Here is an 18,032-nt window from a genome sequence, read left to right as displayed (position 1 = left end):
AAAGATTGTCTTTGCAGGATTCTCCAAGGAGTCTGCTTAAGTGCCAACATTGGCTGCCCAGTTCATAAGAAAAGCAGTGGCATTAGTTTGTCATTATTTCTGCCAAGTCTTCGCTCTTTCCTTCAGGCCTACAGAATTGATCTGGCCTAAGTTGGATGAAAGTTTAAGATACTCAATATATTACAGTGAAATGGATTCCCTGTTTTAGATTGCAATTTCTTTAAAGCCAACAGAAATAGAACATTTATGGAGTCATTGTAACTTGATAAATCTAAGGAGTCTGTTTTTTTATTTCACTCAGAAATATAATAAGAGCAAATTAACAATGCAGAAATAATAAAATTGATTACTAAATTCAAATGCTGTCATATTCATTTCCTTCAGTAAACCAATTATTTGTTAATGATGTATCATGAATATTTTAAGAGGTACATAAAACAATGAGTGCTTCTTTGGGTTATAGTCTTACAGAGAGTAGTCATCAAATCAGCAAATATGCTTAATTCTGAATGACTCTATACTTCTATCTACTTTTTTCTAGAAATCAACAGTGTTTTGACAAAATTGGGTGAGTTATGCAACTAGAATTATAAATCATGTGGCAATGAAATTAGACTCAGTCAACACTGACTGGCTAGATTGGCATCCAGCAAATTGTCGTCACAATGAAATTTTGGTTTTGAAAAGACAGAGAAAAGTTGAGAAAATAAAAGGGGAAAAGGGGAGAAGAGATTATAAATTTAGGTGATTTTGACAAAAATTTAGACCCAAATAACATAAAATCTAAATGGTTTTAGAATCTCAGTCAGTAACCCTTTACATCTTATCTTGTGTGTACTGACATATCTCAGCTTTCTCAAGAATTGTGTGTCCCTTGAAAAATGTGTGTGTGTGTGTGTGTGTGTGCTTATGCAAATGCCCTTTGGCTAGTTCTCCTTGTTGATGTTGAAGTTGGTGGTGGGTTGTGAGTGATGTTTGAGTTTTGGCCTTTTTTTCTGTTATGATAAAGAAAAGTATCAATTCTCATGAGAGTGACTGACATCTGGATATTACTTAGGGTCTTCCCGGATCATAAGATTAACCAAACAGCATCTGGTCAGTAGTGTCTGTTTAGAAAAGTTCATCTGCTCCATAGGAAAAGAGACACTCATTTTAAAACATGAGTCATGTAGCTATTCCAAGTTCTTTTATTTCCTTTTACAATCCAAAGCACTCCTCGGATATGTCTCAGGAAAAGAATTATCATTGCCTATAATTAGACATTTAATATACTGACTCATAAGAAGTTTTTGGACATCCAAGGCATCAATGAGTCAATTATATTTTTAATCTTTATAACTGCTACTAAAACAGTGCTGCTGAGAATCATTACTCTTGATTAATAGCAAAGTATACTTTTTAGAGGAAAAAGCCTATATTTCTCTTTGATTTCTAACTGCACACACATATGCCAATTGCCACAGAGAGTTTATTTAGCTGGACATTTGGGACATGTGGGTTAAATTTTTACAGCTACTTCAGACAGAAAATCTTTTCAGTATATTCTATACAGCTAGGTAACAAGGAAGACGAGGGCAATTTACAACTGGAAGTTCTAATCCCCCTTCCTTACTTGTGCCTTAATGAAATGATATATCTTAGTGGAATCTATAATAACAGTAGTTTCCGTTCCCACAAGCAAGCCTTTCAGAATGAAATTATCGCATTTTCTATATCCAGAAATTTGCCAAAATAAACGTTGGAAAACATGTGTGACTCTGTACCATATTGTTGGCAGCCCCCAAGATGACAGCATTTGGCTTATATTGCATCATTCAAACCTCACTTGTATTGAAATGCTCTACTACTGACTCTGTAATAGCAAACGAGACTTGCAGAAAACTTCATCCAGAGAGTCATGTTCTTCTGTAAATGTGATCATTGTTCCCACATGACTACTGATTCATTTGGCCTTCCTATGGATAATTAAGGACCAAAGACCTGTGGTAATCACCTACCTGCAGGGTATTCTGAACATTTGCAACATCCTGTTTATAGCATACCAATTACCTCGAACACATTTTGCAAAAGCTTTGTTTACATCAAAAAGTGCTCATATTGTATTTACACTTGAAAGTTGAAGATAACTACTATATTGTTTCTTGGTCAAGTATTATAATCAGTCATAATGTTATATAGTATTAACTAACAACTTAATTCTGACTCATTTTACTATAATACATGTGGAAATTTCCTCTAGATCCTTGTGTTGAAAATACAGAATTTTAGATATACATCTGTATTTTGATATATTACAAAGAAGTTTTTATTTTACATCAGATGTTTGTTTTAGATGACTGCCTGAAGAAAAACAAAGGAATACTTTGTTCATAAAGAATGAAAGGGGCCAGAAGCAGTGGCTCACACCTGTAATCCCAGCACTTTGGGAGGCCAAGGCGGGTGGATCACGAGGTCAAGAGATCGAGATCATCCCGGTCAACATGGTAAAACCTCGTCTCTACTAAAAAAAAAAAAAAAAAAAAAAAAAAAATTAGCTGGGCATGGTGGCATACGCCTGTAGTCCCAGCTACTTGGGAGGCTGAGGCAGGAGAATTGCTTGAACCCAGGAGGTGGCGGTTGCGGTGAGCCAAGATCATGCCATTGGGTCACAGGAGTGAAACTCCGACTCAAAAAAAAAAAAAAAAAAAAAAGAATAGAATGACCCAAATGATTTAATTGTATAGGCAACATTATTTTTCAAGGAGATTCTATTTCATTAGTTGGTTAAATCAATTTTGATAACGTTTTAATTTTCATTCATGTTGGAATAATTCAACATTACCTAAAATTGTATTGTATTAATATTTTGCATTTGCATGAAACAAGCTTTATAGACATCAGCATTTTACTCTATCCATAAATTAATAATATTACATTCATACCAAAACTTTGATCTTTTTCACAGGAAGGTAAATAGGGCAGAGGAAACAAAAATATGATTTGATAAATATTATTCAAGCTCTTAACTTTTTTGCCAAAAGAATTCTGACTTATTTCAGATATACAGAGAGCAACAATGAGCTCAGGAATAATGGGTTTCTCCAATGGGTCCAAGGATACACTATGACAATTATCAGTCAATTGTAGTAATTCTATTTCCAGTTATCTGTTATTTGGTAAGGATTAGAAAATGACAAATTCTAGTGACTGAGACATCAGAAGACATCTGATGTGGGGCTTCTGGGAAAGACTATACTCACTTATTTAAGTAAAAGTAGAAAACACAAAAAGACCACTTAATTCCTTTGAACTCACCGACGCTGTCACATGAAGACTTGGCACTTTGGCAAGTCTATTGGGACAACTTTGTGAACCAAAAGCAATAAAAGGAAATTACAGTCTTTCATTACTGAATTACTGAATCAATGCTTCTAGAACACTTATTCAGTGAAATGATCAACAACCTCAGTAATTACAATATTTTTAGCAAAATATTCTGTTTCTTGCAGGAAAACATGATAAGCACATTGTAAGAGATATGTGATAAGCACATTGTAAGAAACACAAAAATATTAGACACAGTCTCTGACTTACAGATAGACTCTTCTGACCATCTTCCTACCCTCAGTCTCTAAGAGGGAGCTATGACTTATCTGAATGATATATTTTGGGAAAATATAACTAAGTGATTAAGTTCATCTTTTACCTCTTGGAAACAAGGTACCACAGAAAGAGTATGTCCTTGTCCATCCTGAGACTGGGGGGTGAGTCTGCCTAATCCTGAGTTTTGGGTTAGGACATGCTTTTAGGCTCTATGATCCAATTCTGCCCTGTCAGTGAAAAAGTAGATGTTTTGGTTTTCACCTACTTACGCTACTTTTGTCTTTCAATTAGTTCAGAATCTGAGTTGGAAATAGGAGTGTTTCTTTGGTACCTCTTCAGTGCAACAACAGGTTGAGTTAGTGATCAAAATTGAAAACAGATTTATTTCATTGAATGTTTTGTAGTCCACTTTGAATATACATGTGGATTGGATTTTTTTTTTTTCTAGACAGAGTCTCACTCTGTCACCAGGTGCGAGGCTGGAGTATAGTGGCGCGATCTTGACTCACTGCAACCTCCGCCTCCCGGGTTCAAGCAATTCTCCTGCCTCAGCCTCCCTGGTAGCCGGGACTACAGGCACATGCCGCCATGCCCAGCTAATTTTTTTTTTTTTTTTTTGTATTTTTAGTAGAGACAGGGTTTCACCATGTTGGCCAGGATAGTCTCTATCTCTTGACCTCGTGATCTGCCCACCTTGGCCTCTCAAAATGCTGGGATTACAGGCTTGAGCCACCATGCCCGGCCATACATGTGGATTTCTTAAGTGATGACACTTTTAAGGGAAGAGCGCATCTCCCCAATATCAAGTCCTCAACCCAAGTGCAGATGTCAAAACAGATTTCACAAGTTTATCTGGCTTGCTACCTCAGATTGATTTCTGTCTCTTCTCTCTCTTCAGTCTCTAGATTACAGACTTATATCTCTTTTATATGTAAAATTCTCCTGGAGGATTTTTTTTCTCCTGTGCCACCTTAACTACTTTTGTCTAGCTTTATTAGCTAAACAACTGCAGCTAGCTTGCATCTCCATAACTTAACAATAAAAAAAAAACAAAAAAACTTGGATTCAGATTCAAAAGAAGTGACTACTAATCATGATTATATCAATAACAAGTAGTCATATAACTTGGACTGTGTAAGCTTACAGTTTTTTTTGCCTTAAATATTACACCCCTGCTATTTCTAACCTATGTCTTGCTCAAACTGTGCCCTGCATAGAATCCTTTCATATTACCTGCTACACTTTAATAGATTGTTGTGTCAATGAAATTTAAAGCCCTTAAGGATCTAGATCACATATTATTTGACTTTGTATTTTTAGCATCGGTCACAGTGTTTAACCTACAGTAAGTGGTCAACAAATAGTTATTGAATTAATGCATACAATTTTAAAATGTATTTTTCTCACATAACCATCCATAAAAATAAAATATCAATATCTGTTCTATTTACTGTTAACGCTACATTTGCAATTACATGCCCAAAGTAAAATGGACGAGGACAAAGACATCAGAATTGAGGATGAAATTTCTAATATAAGAAAGGATTTGCACACCTATGAATTATCCTTTAGCTGTTTCTATGATCTTTTTTCTTAAATAGAATGTCAAGTATCAAGTAGGATATTGAGCTGGAGACAAGAGCCCAGGATAAGACCAAAATAAGCCTGTCACCAACGTAATTAGTGCCAAAGATTCGATCCAGCAGAAATTTATTTTTTTTTACCCTGGAATTTTACCATATCTCAAAAATCCTGATAGGATTGCATAGCGTAGGGTTGATGGATCTCAATATGCTCATGTTCCTGTGGTGATTCTGATGTGCAGCAAGGCCCCAGCACTATTCTTTCTGTCAAATGAATACTCACATTTTTATATTGGTATGTTGTAGGCAAACAGGGAATAATACAGTTCTAAGTCACAATAAAAACCAACTTAATTAAAAACACATATTCTTTGAAGCCAGCAGTGTCGATATGTAGAATAATTTGAATTTTAAAAAATTTTAATTGGTTGTTTTTCATAGCCACAATTTCCATTCATCCAACGGGGTTGCTATGCGGATTCCATGAGATAATTTGACAGAACTTTTTAAAATTACGAACTGTTTTTGCTGCTGTTTTACTATTTCAAAATAATGCTTCCAGTCTTATTTCTAGTCTGATTTTATTTCATCGTTCAATGTCTCCTTACCATAATGGCAAAGAGCTGAAGACTAGACACATTTTTTTTCTTTTTTTCAGAAGGACCCAGCATTCAGGAAGCCCCACTCTTTCAGGTCAAGTACCTGGGGACTGTGACTTTACCTCTATGAGCCTCACTTTTCCTATCTATACAAGAACTATAGAACCAATCACATCTCATTGTTAGATGATATAACACATTTAAAATGCTTACCACTATGCCTGATATACAATAGTAAGTACATATAATTAGTGAAGAATATTAACAAAAAAGTTTATAATGATGAATTCTTGCTTGTATAAGTTTTTAAATTCCCCTTCTCCACTTTATCTGTCCAAATCCATCTCTTAAAAATTCCCCAGGGGAATCTTAACTTTTACCCTGTCAAATTTTCTCATCAACTCTCATAATGACCACTTTCATTTGGACATTAATCTTTTTAATATTTTAAGCTCTTTTATTTGCTACTACATAAAGTTAACAGCCAAATGCTATGGTATCTATATGCTAAATATTTAATTCTTTTCTTAATTTCTTCACGTATTGAATTTTTATTGAATACCTGTTATGGTTCAGTCTGTGAAAAGCACTAGAAATAAAATAGTTGATAAATGGGTATTATAAGTTATCTCAACTTAATGTGGGAAAAATAATAATAACAACATAAAGTCACAAGAAAAGCTAAGACGGAAAGAAGAAGCATGAATATGTGTAAAATATTGTCAAGTGTATGAGTAGGTGGGAGGGTTCTGATCTTATTGGTCAATGAGGCATACAAGTCCCAATAGAGTAGTCAGAAACAGGCATTCAGATAACTGAATAGAGAGAGAGAATCAGTTATGTAAAGAAAGTTTTGCTTTCAGAAGAGGAAAAGGAACATGCAAAGATTAAGTTGCAGCATTAATTTGTGACTGAATGCATACACATAATAGAAGAAGACCATTGTGGGCAAGTGGAGCTGCAGAGATGGGCAGCGAGGAGCGAGATCATGCTGAATATGAAAGAGTTACGATATCTTTGGAAGTTAAATGGAAAACTCTTGAGAAGTTTTAAGTATTTCAGGGACCAGTTTGGAGGATGTCGCATTAATCCTGAGGAGAGATGGAGAAGGTTCAAAAATCCTGTAAGTATTGGTATACCTAGTGACCTGGTCTTTAACCCTCTGAATATTTCCAATAGCATATTTGAAAGAGAGTTGTCCAAAACCTACATTTCATACTGAAAGATGCTATAATAAATATTCATTTCCAGGTTGTTATAGATGGGATGTTTGTGTTCCCAAAAAATTCCTATCTTGAAGCCTTAATTCTTAGTCAGACTATATTTTGCAAGAGGACTTCCATGAAAGTAATTAAGGCTAAATGAAGTCATAGGGTACAGCCCATTAATTTAGAAGAATTAATGTCCTTCTAAAAAGAGAATAAGAGACCAGAAATATCTTTCTCTTGGTGTGCACAAAAAAAGAGAGGCCATGTGAGTATGTGAGAACAGGAATAAGGCAACCATCTGTAAGCCAGAAAGGGGACCCTCACTAGAACCCAACCATCCTTACACTCTGATTTTGGACTTCCAACCTCCAGAACTGTGAGAACATAAATTTCTGTCTTTTTTGTCATAGCATCCCCAGCAGACTAAGACACAGATAATCCCCAAAACATGTGATTGTGCAAATGTCTAGGCACAACCCGTAGACTACTCTGCAGACTTAGTTCTACCGTCTTCACCTTTGGAATCAGTCTCATACTTGTGATCATTAGGTATGTTGTTTAGCATACCTATAGTATTCCCTACCTCCAAGAAATGTGAAAATATATTTTAAGAATTTTCAAAAGTTAGTGAAGAAACTCAGTGAGACACAGAGTCATAGGAAGGATCAAACATTAGAAATACATTGAAGAAGATAAAATGTATTCACTGAGGTTTAGTTTAAAGGCCCACGTTTGAGGGTATACATCTAATCTGCCATGCTGCAATATTTCTTGTGTTGTTAGAAAGAAAAGTTTTAAAATATTTATTACAGAACAGTGAGTCTTTGGCTATTTTAAGGTATTTTCTGATAGACAAAATAGGATTGTGTTGTTGGATGAGTTGGCATTGCATTACTCTTTCACTTCATTAATGTAATTTATTGATAAGGGAAGATAAAGCCCCACTATCCAAAGTTTAACTATTCAGCCAGGTGTAGTGGCTTACACCTATAATCCCAGCACTTTGGGAGGTCAACACCGGTAGATCACTTGAGGTCAGGAGTTTGAGACCAGCGTGGCCAAGATGGTGAAACCCTGGCTCTACTAAAAATACACACACACACACACACACACACACACACACACAAATAGCCAGGAGTGGTGGGGCACACCTGTATCCCAGATACTGAGGAGGCTGAGGCAGGAGAATCACTTGAACCCAGGAGGTGGAGGATGCAGTGAGCCAAGATCACACCACTGCACTCCAGCCTGGGTGACAGAGTGAGACTTTGTCAAACAAACACAAACAAACAAATAAAATTTATACAACTTCAACATTTTCAAGGACATTTTTGACATGTAATTAGGGAAGCCTGTATTTTGCAAATAAAATATTAAAGACTCTTTGATAGAATATAGAGTTAGCCAAAGAGAGTCATTAAGAGACTTTTGGAATTTCCTTTTATGTATGTGTGTTTAATGTTCTATTTAGATTGAACAAACAGATAATGGTGCCATTTGCTAAAATTCATATTTCTGAGGAAAAAAAAAAGTCGACAATTGGTTCAGTATCATTTCATTGTGCATCACTAATATGGTTGGTATATATGTTTCCTCCAAATTTTATATTGAAATATTGGAGGTAGGGCCATTAGCAATATTGAAGTTAGGGCCTGGTGGAAGGTGGAGCTGGTGGAAGTTGGGGCCTCATGAGTGGCTTAGCACCATCCCCTTGTTGATAAGTGAGTTCTTTTTCAGTTAGCTCATGAGAGATCTCATTGTTTAAAACAGCCTAGGACCTTCCCCTTCTTTCTCTTGTACTCCCAATCTCACTATGTGACACACCTGCTCTTCCTTTGCCTTCTGCCATGGTTGTAAGCTTCCCGAGACTCTCACCAGGAACAAATCCCAGCTGCATACTTTCTATACAGCCTACAGATTCATGAAGCAAATTACAACTCTTTTCTTTATAAATTACCCAGTCTCAAGTATTTCTTTATCTGACACAAGAGAACAAACTAATACCGAAAATTGGTACTGAGAAGTGGGGCGTTGCTATAAAGATACCTGAAAATGTGAAAACAGCTTTGGAACTGGGTAATGAGCAGAGGTTGGAGGAGTTTGGAGGTTTCAGAAGAAGAAGAGAAGATGAGGGAAAGTTTGGAACTTCTTAGAGACTTGCTAAGTCGTTGTGACCAAAATGTGGATAGAAATATAGACAGTGAAGGCCCAGCTGACAAAGTCTCAGATGGAAGTGAGGAAGTTATTGGAATCTGAAGGAAGGTTACCTGTATTGTGTCCTAGCAAAGAATTTGGCTGCAGTGCATTCATGTCCTAGGAATCTGTGGAAATCCGAACACAAAAGTGATGACCTAGGGTATCTAATGGAAGAAATTTCTAAGTAGCAAAGTGTTCAAAAGGAACCCTGGCTGCTTCTAAGAGCCTCTGATCAGATTGGGAAGCAAAGGAATGACCTAAAGTTGGAACTTATATTTAAAAAGAAAACAGAGTCTAAAAAATTGAAAAATTCACAGCCTAGCAATGCGGCACACAAAGAAAAGGCTTTTTTCGGAGATGAATCCAAGTAGATTGTGAGCAACCACTTGCTGGAGATAGCATAATTAAAAGAAATCCAAGTGGTAATATCCAAAACAATGGGGAAAAGGTTTCATAGGCATTTCGGAAAACTCTGAAGCAGACCCTCTCATTACAGGCCCAGAGGCCTAGGAGAAAATAATTTAGGGTCCAGGCCTGAGACACTACTTGCTGACCTGCTCAGCTTTAGAACACTACTCTTTATATCCTGGCCATTCCAGCTTCAGCCTTGGCTCAAAGAAGCTGAGGTACAGCTCAGATTGCTGCTCCAGAAGGTCTAAGTCATGTCTTGGAGGTTTTCATGTGGTGTTGAGTCTGCAGGTACATAAAATACAATAGTAAAGGAGGCTTGGCAGCTTCCACTTAGACTTCAGAGGATGTATGAGAAAGCCTAGTTACCCAGGCAGAAGTCTACTGCAGGGGTGGAGCCAAAACTAAGAACCTCTTCTACGACAGTGGAAAGGGCAAACGTGGAACCATCACAAAGAGTCTTCAGAAGGGAACTACCTAGTGGACCTGTGGGATGAAGGTCATTGCTTTTTAGACACACCCGAATAGTAAACCCAGGGGCAACTTACATGTAGAACATGAGAGTCGCCATGGGGTCTGCACTCTGCAAAACCACAAAGGTGGAGTTGTCCAAGGCCTTGGGAACCCACTCTTCTCACCAGGGTGCCCAAGATGCAAGACATGGATCCAAGTGAAATGATGTTAAAACTTTAAGGTTTAATATCTGCTCACAGAGGTTTTAGACCTCTGTGGGGCCAATTGCCCTGTTTTTTTTTTGCTGACATTTTTTCTGCCTGTACCACCATTGTATCTTGGGAGTAAAAACTTGTTTTTGAATTTATAGAAAGAACAAACTCATCTCAAGCTGAGACTTTGGACTTTGAACTTTTATGCTAATGTGGGAACAATAAACTCTGGGGGACTATTGCAAAGGCATGATTGTATTTTGAAATGTGAGAAGGTCATGAGATCTGGGGGACCGAGGGCAGAATGATATGGTTTGCATGTTTGTGTCCTCCAAATTTCATGTTGGAATGTGATTCCCAATGTTAAAGGTGGGGCCTGGGAGGTAATTGCATTATTGGGGCAGGTTTCCAAAGAATGAGTTGATACCATACTCTTGGTAATAAGTGAGTTCTTGGTAAGTTAGTTAACATAAGATCAGGTTAAAATAATCTGGACCTTTCACTTCTCTCACTCTCTTGCTCCTGCTCTCAGCATGTGACATGCCTGTTCTTCCTTTGTTTTCCGTCATAATTAAAAGCATACTGAAACCCTCGCCAGGAGTAGATGCAGTGCTGTACTTTCTGTACAGCCTGCTGAACCATGAGACAATTAAGTCTCTCTTCTTTTTAAATTACTCAGCCTCAGATATTTCTTTATAGCAACAAGAAATGGACTGACAGAGTCCTATGTCATATGCATTTCTCTTTTTTTCCATTGCCACTGCTATTATTTAGCAATCTCATATATATTATAGCTATAAACTACTAACATAGTTACAAACTCAAATGCTCTAAGACTCTAGTCTTCAATTTTCATAGCATGGTTTGTGTGTCAGAAGGATCTGGATTCTAGGTCTAAAGTTTAATAGTTCTGTGAATTGAGAAATCCATTTAACCTCATTGATATTTAATTTCCTTGCATGAAGTGAAATAATAATAACCACCTTACAGAGTTGTGAGAATAGAATGTATATAGAAGTATCAATTTGAATATATTTGCAGAGTTGATTTCTGTGGAGAACACATACACACACCACACACACACATACATAAAAGAAATATTGTAATTATACCTATTTATAAGTCACCATACATATTCTGATTTTATATATATCCTTCAATTTCTACCATTTTCAACAACATGAATGATTCTGGAGTAAATCCTTAACACTCTTCCATGTTAATTATTATGCCTTAAAATGGCGTAATGAAGAAATAAAAGTGACTTATACTGAAAATTAAACAAAAAAAAGGATGCCTCAAACGTGTGACATACCAAGCTCGCAATAGCTCATAGAAACTTAATGCCAGCAATTCTTCACCAGTAGCTTCTTACCATTATCCATAAAGGGTAATGACAAGCAGGCAAGCAAAGAAAAAAAGAAAATCCTTGTGTCTCACTAAAATACATCATTGAAGGTTTTACATTTCTTCAGAGCCTATTTATTGGAATAGGAAACAAAAAACAATCAGTGGGAAACAACATCTGTCAACTATAAACTTTGTCTTATTTATTTTTCCCTGTTAATTACAGGTATTTTAGAAATGCAAAACAGTATGAGTATTTCTTCTAACACAAGACAATTGTTAATATTTCTGTATATTTCCACCTAGACAATTTTTTCTAAGCATATATTTTATTTTTAATGTAACCTAAAGAACTATGTGTTTGTTATTATATTTTCCAGAATAAATGTGCAGCTTTAGTAACATTCCATTCAATGTGTTTCTATCATTTTATGAACAAGTATATATATTAGAGGCTCATAATAAAATATAAATCCCATTTTCCAATAAAATCACAAACATATCTTGGTATTTGAGAATTTTTTTGAAATACATTTCTACAAATATAATTAACCTTTTTCGCACTTAGGAAAGTTCAGCTTGCTGTCAGCATTCATTTAATTTTACATAAAAATGCTCTTTGAGGCTGAAGCAAATCTGATCAATTTTCATTGTGAAAATAAAGTATGAAAACTGTTCTTGGAGTTACTTCTAAATAGAACATCAAAATCATCTCAGTTATCAGAACTGTCTGTGGAAAAAATAAGATTCATCCAAAGAATCTCCAGCCAACAACTGTTTGAGAACAACATGAGTAGAAATGCTGGAAATTTCTAGGATTTGACATTTTCAACAGTCAAGAAGTACTATATTTTGTAACTGGAAATGCCAGTACTAAAAACAGAACGCTATAAACAGAATGATGATTTTTGTTTCCAAAGCTGATAGACTGGAGAGATGACAAAATAATAATAAAAGAGACATTTAGTGGCAAACTTAGGACAATCGCTGCAAACACAAGTACCGCCAGCGAGTATTCTCAGGACAAATGGGGAAAGGGTTAAAGGATATACTCATTGTTTAATACTTGTATGTTTTTGCCAAATTACCTTTGATGAATACTTTAGAACAGCAACTCCCACCCCATCAAGCCATGAACTACTTGTATTTGCAGTGCTAGGAACCAGGTGGCACAGCATGAGGTGAGTGGCCAGTGAGCTAGCATTATCACATGGGTTCCCCTGTCACATGAGTGGCAGCATTTGATTCTCATAGGAATGTGAACTTATTATGAACTGTGCATGGGAGGGATCTAGGTTGCACACTCCTTGTCAGAATCTAACTAGTGTGTGATGATCTCAGGTGGAAACCTTTCATCCCCAAATCATACCCTATCTACCCTGTCTATGAAAAAATTGTCTTCCACAAAACTGATCTCTGATGCCAAAAAGATTAGAAACCACTGCTTTATAAACATTTGTACTTCATAAAGTGTTGTATTGCTTAATTCACCAGCATTTAGCATTATAATTGTGATGTATTTATTGATTTCATAGGTCAGATACAGCTCATTGTCTTCACTGAGTACTATTAAATGGTAATCAATTATATTTCTCTGTTGTAAAATGTTACTTGCTTATCTTTTTGTAGTTTATGCTTTTCTTGTCAATGGGTAGGCTGTAGAAAACCTTAGTCATATTTTCTTATGTTTTGACACTTTTGTTTTTTACAAGTACTTTGATGTTGAAAGAAAGTTATAAACTTTAATGCATTAGTCTTTCTTTTTATATCTGTGCTTTAAAAGTGACAGCTATATGTTATTCACTTTTTTGTTCTACCTTTTGAATCCACCTCATAGCAAATTCCCTTTAAGGACACCTAAAACAACCACTGTAAGAACTATTAACTGTGCCATATAATACACAAAATGTCTTTGTAAAAATGTATTTAAATATGTGTTTGAGTGTAGTATTACACAAAATGTTTTGACATACTGCACGTATTTATCATGTATTTTATAAGAAAAAAAGAAAATAAATATTAAATCTATCCCAAATAAAGAATTTACATTATTCTTCATTTTCTCTTGATGAGATTGAAAGCTGTTACAACTTACTTACACAACAGTGTGGTGATTGAAAGGAAACTATAATATACATATTCTTAATCAAAATTTACCACTTCTAAGAATTAATGAATAAAATGAATAATTATGCAAACTCTTTTTTATAGTTTACTGTATTTTTTTATTTTTTATTTTGTGAGAACATAGTAGATGTATATATTTATGGGGTGCATGAGATATTTTGGTACAGGTGTGCAATGAATAATAACCACATCAGGGGTAATTGGGTATTCATTCCTTCGGCAATCGGTCCTTTGTGTTATATACAATTCGATTATACTCTTTTAGTTATTTTAAAGTGTACAATAAAATTATTAATACTATAGTCCCCCTGTTGTGCTATCAAATACTAAGTCTTATTCATTCTTTCTATTTATTTTTGAATTCATTAACCATTCCCTACCCCCGCACTCCCACACCCAAACTCCCCACTTCCCTTCCTAGCCTCTGGTCACCATCCTTCTACTTACTATTCTTGATGAGTTCAATTGTTTTGATTTTTTAGATCCCACAAGTAAATGAGAACATATAATGTTTGTCTTTCTCTGCCTGCCTTATTTCACTTAACGTAATTACCTCCAGTTTCATCCATGTTCTTGCAAATGACAGAATCTCATTCTCTTTTATGTATATGAATAGCTGTACATTCAGAAAAAGAGAGTTTTCTAAGAGAAAATTGAATCACATCATATAGCAACAATCACTCCTAGTGATTGCCCAGGTGTAAGGAAACAGGAAAGGTCTGATGCTGTGGCAAGCTAGGGAATGGATCTCCACTGGGGTCAGGGCCAGCCAACTGGCTGGTTAGTATGGAATGGGACACAGTTTCTGAAAATGGATTTTTAGGAGGATATTTGCTGACTTTTAAATGCTGGTAGCCAATTCTAATCATTGTTGGAAAACCATATAAAACATGCTTCTGGGACAGTTTCATCCTGTGTGACTTCCCATTAATAATAATTACAATAATAATAGACATTTTTGGAAGAGGGTAGTGTAATACAATTTTTATTTCCCCTTTTTGCCTGTAAAAATTTGAGCTATTAGATTCCAAGAGAAAAAGGAGATATTTAAACATTTGCTTTTTTTTTTCTCATACTCATGGTGATTTTTACGTATGTTGGAATAGAAATTTAAATATGTCATATGCATAGAGTACCTCACTCTATAAATGTACATTTTTAAACTTTACACTATTTTTGTTCCGTTTTCTGATGATCCCAGGCAAGACTTTGATTTGGCTCTCTTACAAACAAGGCAGGCATATTTTTAATAGCATGTCTCAGGTCGACCGCGGTCTGTTTTCAGAGCTCAGATGCTCCAGGTGGCATTCCCACTGCCATCTGTGACTTGTATATGGGGATTTAAAGATGGAGATATGCTGACTGGGACAGTTTCTCCACTGCTGACCATCTGCCACAGGTGCTGGAAACAGGGCTGGTGGCACTCAATCTTCAAATGAAAGGATGGATTTGCTGGCATCACTGTTATATGTTACTTTGTATTGCTGGACCTAAGCTAGGTTTTTGGATGCTGTTTACTACTTTGAGGGGAATTTTGGCACCATTTAAAAATGAATGCAGAGAGGGAATAAAGATTATTAAGTTCTTGATGATTATAAACTAGGAACCTTTGCAAGTGCCCTCCAAAACTAGTCTCTTCTCATCCTACACCTCGATTCCTGCTGTTGGACTACTGCTGACAAGTTGTAGATGATGTGTTCTATTAGTAATACTCTCTTAAACCTTGATCTATTTTGGAAGTGCATGAGTCGAAGTTGCTTCATGTTAAGGATTTAAAAGTGTAGATATCAATTAAACCTATAAAAATAATTGATAGGATCCCTAATATTTTAACTAGACTGCTTCTGCTCTATAATTTACTAAAACCAGTTAAATCAGATATCTGGTTTCTCATTTGTAAAATTTGTATATAAATTCATACCATGAGGATCTAGATATCCATTGAATTTTCCTTTGTATTTTAATGGATAAATTCTATTTAGAAACAATCTTAAATAAATTAAAGTAGTCATTTGGGAAAGAATCATAACCTTTATGGTAGAGATATAAATACTAGCTTGTAGAGCTAGGTTGAAGACTTGTGTTATTTTGAGAATCACAAACAAAAAATACACCAGCATTAGAATTCAAACTCTTTCCTGTCTTTATCCAAGTGATAATAATAAGAATCTTTTCTGCCACAATTAAGTTATACATTCCTAAACACCCAGATTCCACAAGATTCAAATAATTATAGGTGAATTATGACTTTCTTATCTCATGCCAAAATTCATAAACAGGCACACAACTCTAACAGCTACTCTTATCTAAATATTTCTCTCCTGATTAGAAGAGAACTCACCCTCTTTGAATGGTTTACTATTTTTTCTGCTCTTCCAAACCCAATAGCCTTTTAAACTATAGTACCTTCACCTTAATTTCTTCACAATCGACATACTTAGCTTTTCATTATCTTGTTCAGCTTTCAGCAAGTCTACTGTACATGAGGGTGAGGATAAGATTACCATCCAGAGCATGGACTAGATGAGATGAAAAACAGTCTCTCAACAGAGTGTCATAGAAGAAGTGTGTAAGAAAATTAAACACTTTGCTTTGAAGATTGACCGCATATTTCCCTTGGGCTTTTATCCTGTAAGAAATTGGCTACTTCTATGACATTTGCTTTATTTTCGAAGTTTCTGCCTTTCTCCCAACTTCTGTTTACCTGAGATTAGCTTAAGTCAAACCCCAAAGAGAAGTGAATTCAGTTAGACCCTCAAAAGAGTTGAAATTGGAGAATGCATATAGATAAGTTTAAATAATCTCACCCTATATTATTAAGGGACATATCCTAAATCTTCTTCAGGTAAGACCTTAGAGATTTGGAAACTCAGTAGTTTAACATCAGATCTGTATGTGCACAGACATTTGATGAGTTTTCACAAGGAGGTATACTTTCTTTGAGTGGTCCCAATGATTTTTTCGAAGAAAAAAAGGCTCTTTTTCAAACCAGAACCATGGAGCGTGGAGGAGGAGGAGGAGGAGGAGGAGGAGGAGGAGGAGGAGGAGGAGGACGAGGAGGAGGACGAGGAGGAGGAGGAGGAGGAGGAGGAGGAGGGGGAGGAGGAGGAGGAGGGGGAGGAGGAGGAGGAGGAGGGGGAGGAGGAGGAGGAGGAGGAGGATTCCTATTGTGCCAGAAACCCTTAAGAAAAAGTGAAGGAATTTCTCAGAGCTGAAGATCAGGTGCCTGAGGAAGAAGTCTGCCCAACAGATGCTTCGAAAGGTAAGGAGGAAGCCTATCTATGAAAAAGCAAAGCACTATCACAAGGAATATAGGCAGATGTACAGAACTAAAATTCGAATGGCAAGGATGGCAAGGAAAGCTGGCAACTTCTATGTACCTGCAGAACCCAAATTGGCGTTTGTCATCAGGATCAGGGGTACCAATGGTGTGAGCCCAAAAGTCCCAAAGGTGTTGTAGCTTCTTTGCCTTTGTCGAATCTTCAATGGAACCTTTGTGAAGCTCAACGAAGCTTTAATTAACATGCTGAGGATTGCAGAGCTATATATTGCATGGGGGTAGCCAAATCTGAAGTCAGGAAATGAATTAATAATCTACAAACGAGGTTATGGCAAAATCAAAAAGAAGAGAATTGCTTTGACAGACGAGGCTTTGATTGCTCCATCTCTTGGTAAACATGGAATCATCTGCATGGAGGATCTGATTCATAAGATCTATACTGCTGGATATCGCTTCAAAAAGGCAAATAACTTCCTGTGGCCCTTGAAATTATCTTCTCCACGAGGCAGAATGAAGAAAAGGACCACCTATTGTGTAGAAGGTGGAGATGCTGGCAACAGGGAGGATCAGATCAACAGTCTTATTAGAAGAATAAACTAAGATGTCTACTGTGATTATTTTTCTAAGCTGGTCAGTTAATAAACAGTACCTCCTCTCAAACTGAAAAAGAGAAAAGAAAAATTAGAGATATTGTAGTATAATACCATAACTATAATAGATAAATATGTGTTTTATCTTGGCTTTTTTCTTTTTCATTTTCTTTTTTTCTTTTACCAATTTCCATCCAGATACAAGACAGAATTACACAATCAAAATAAATAATTCAGACATCGTGCTTCAACTTACTTAAAGAAAAGCAATATACATTCCTGCATTTTTTTTTTTTCATGAAAGCTGATTCAGACTTAGGTCAAGCCTACTTTTATATATATTTTTTTAAGACAATGAAAATCCAATTTATTCAGCTGGGCATGGAGGCATGTGCCTATAATTCCAGCTACTTGGGATGCTGAGGCAGGAGAATTATTTGAACCAAG

The 18,032-nt window shown here is 36.0% G+C and overlaps 1 pseudogene; it reads left to right on the top strand.

Moving 5' to 3' along the window:
• Positions 1-17,595, top strand: part of LOC108588723 (large ribosomal subunit protein uL30 pseudogene) — a 131,923-nt pseudogene extending 114,328 nt beyond the window's left edge.
• Positions 17,596-18,032: the final 437 nt, after the last annotated feature.

The sequence above is a fragment of the Callithrix jacchus genome, chromosome 2, assembly GCF_049354715.1.
Source record: "Callithrix jacchus isolate 240 chromosome 2, calJac240_pri, whole genome shotgun sequence".
Taxonomy (NCBI): Eukaryota; Metazoa; Chordata; class Mammalia; order Primates; family Cebidae; genus Callithrix; species Callithrix jacchus.
Note: the sequence above shows the minus strand (reverse complement) of the source record. Positions and strands in the feature narration are given on the sequence as shown.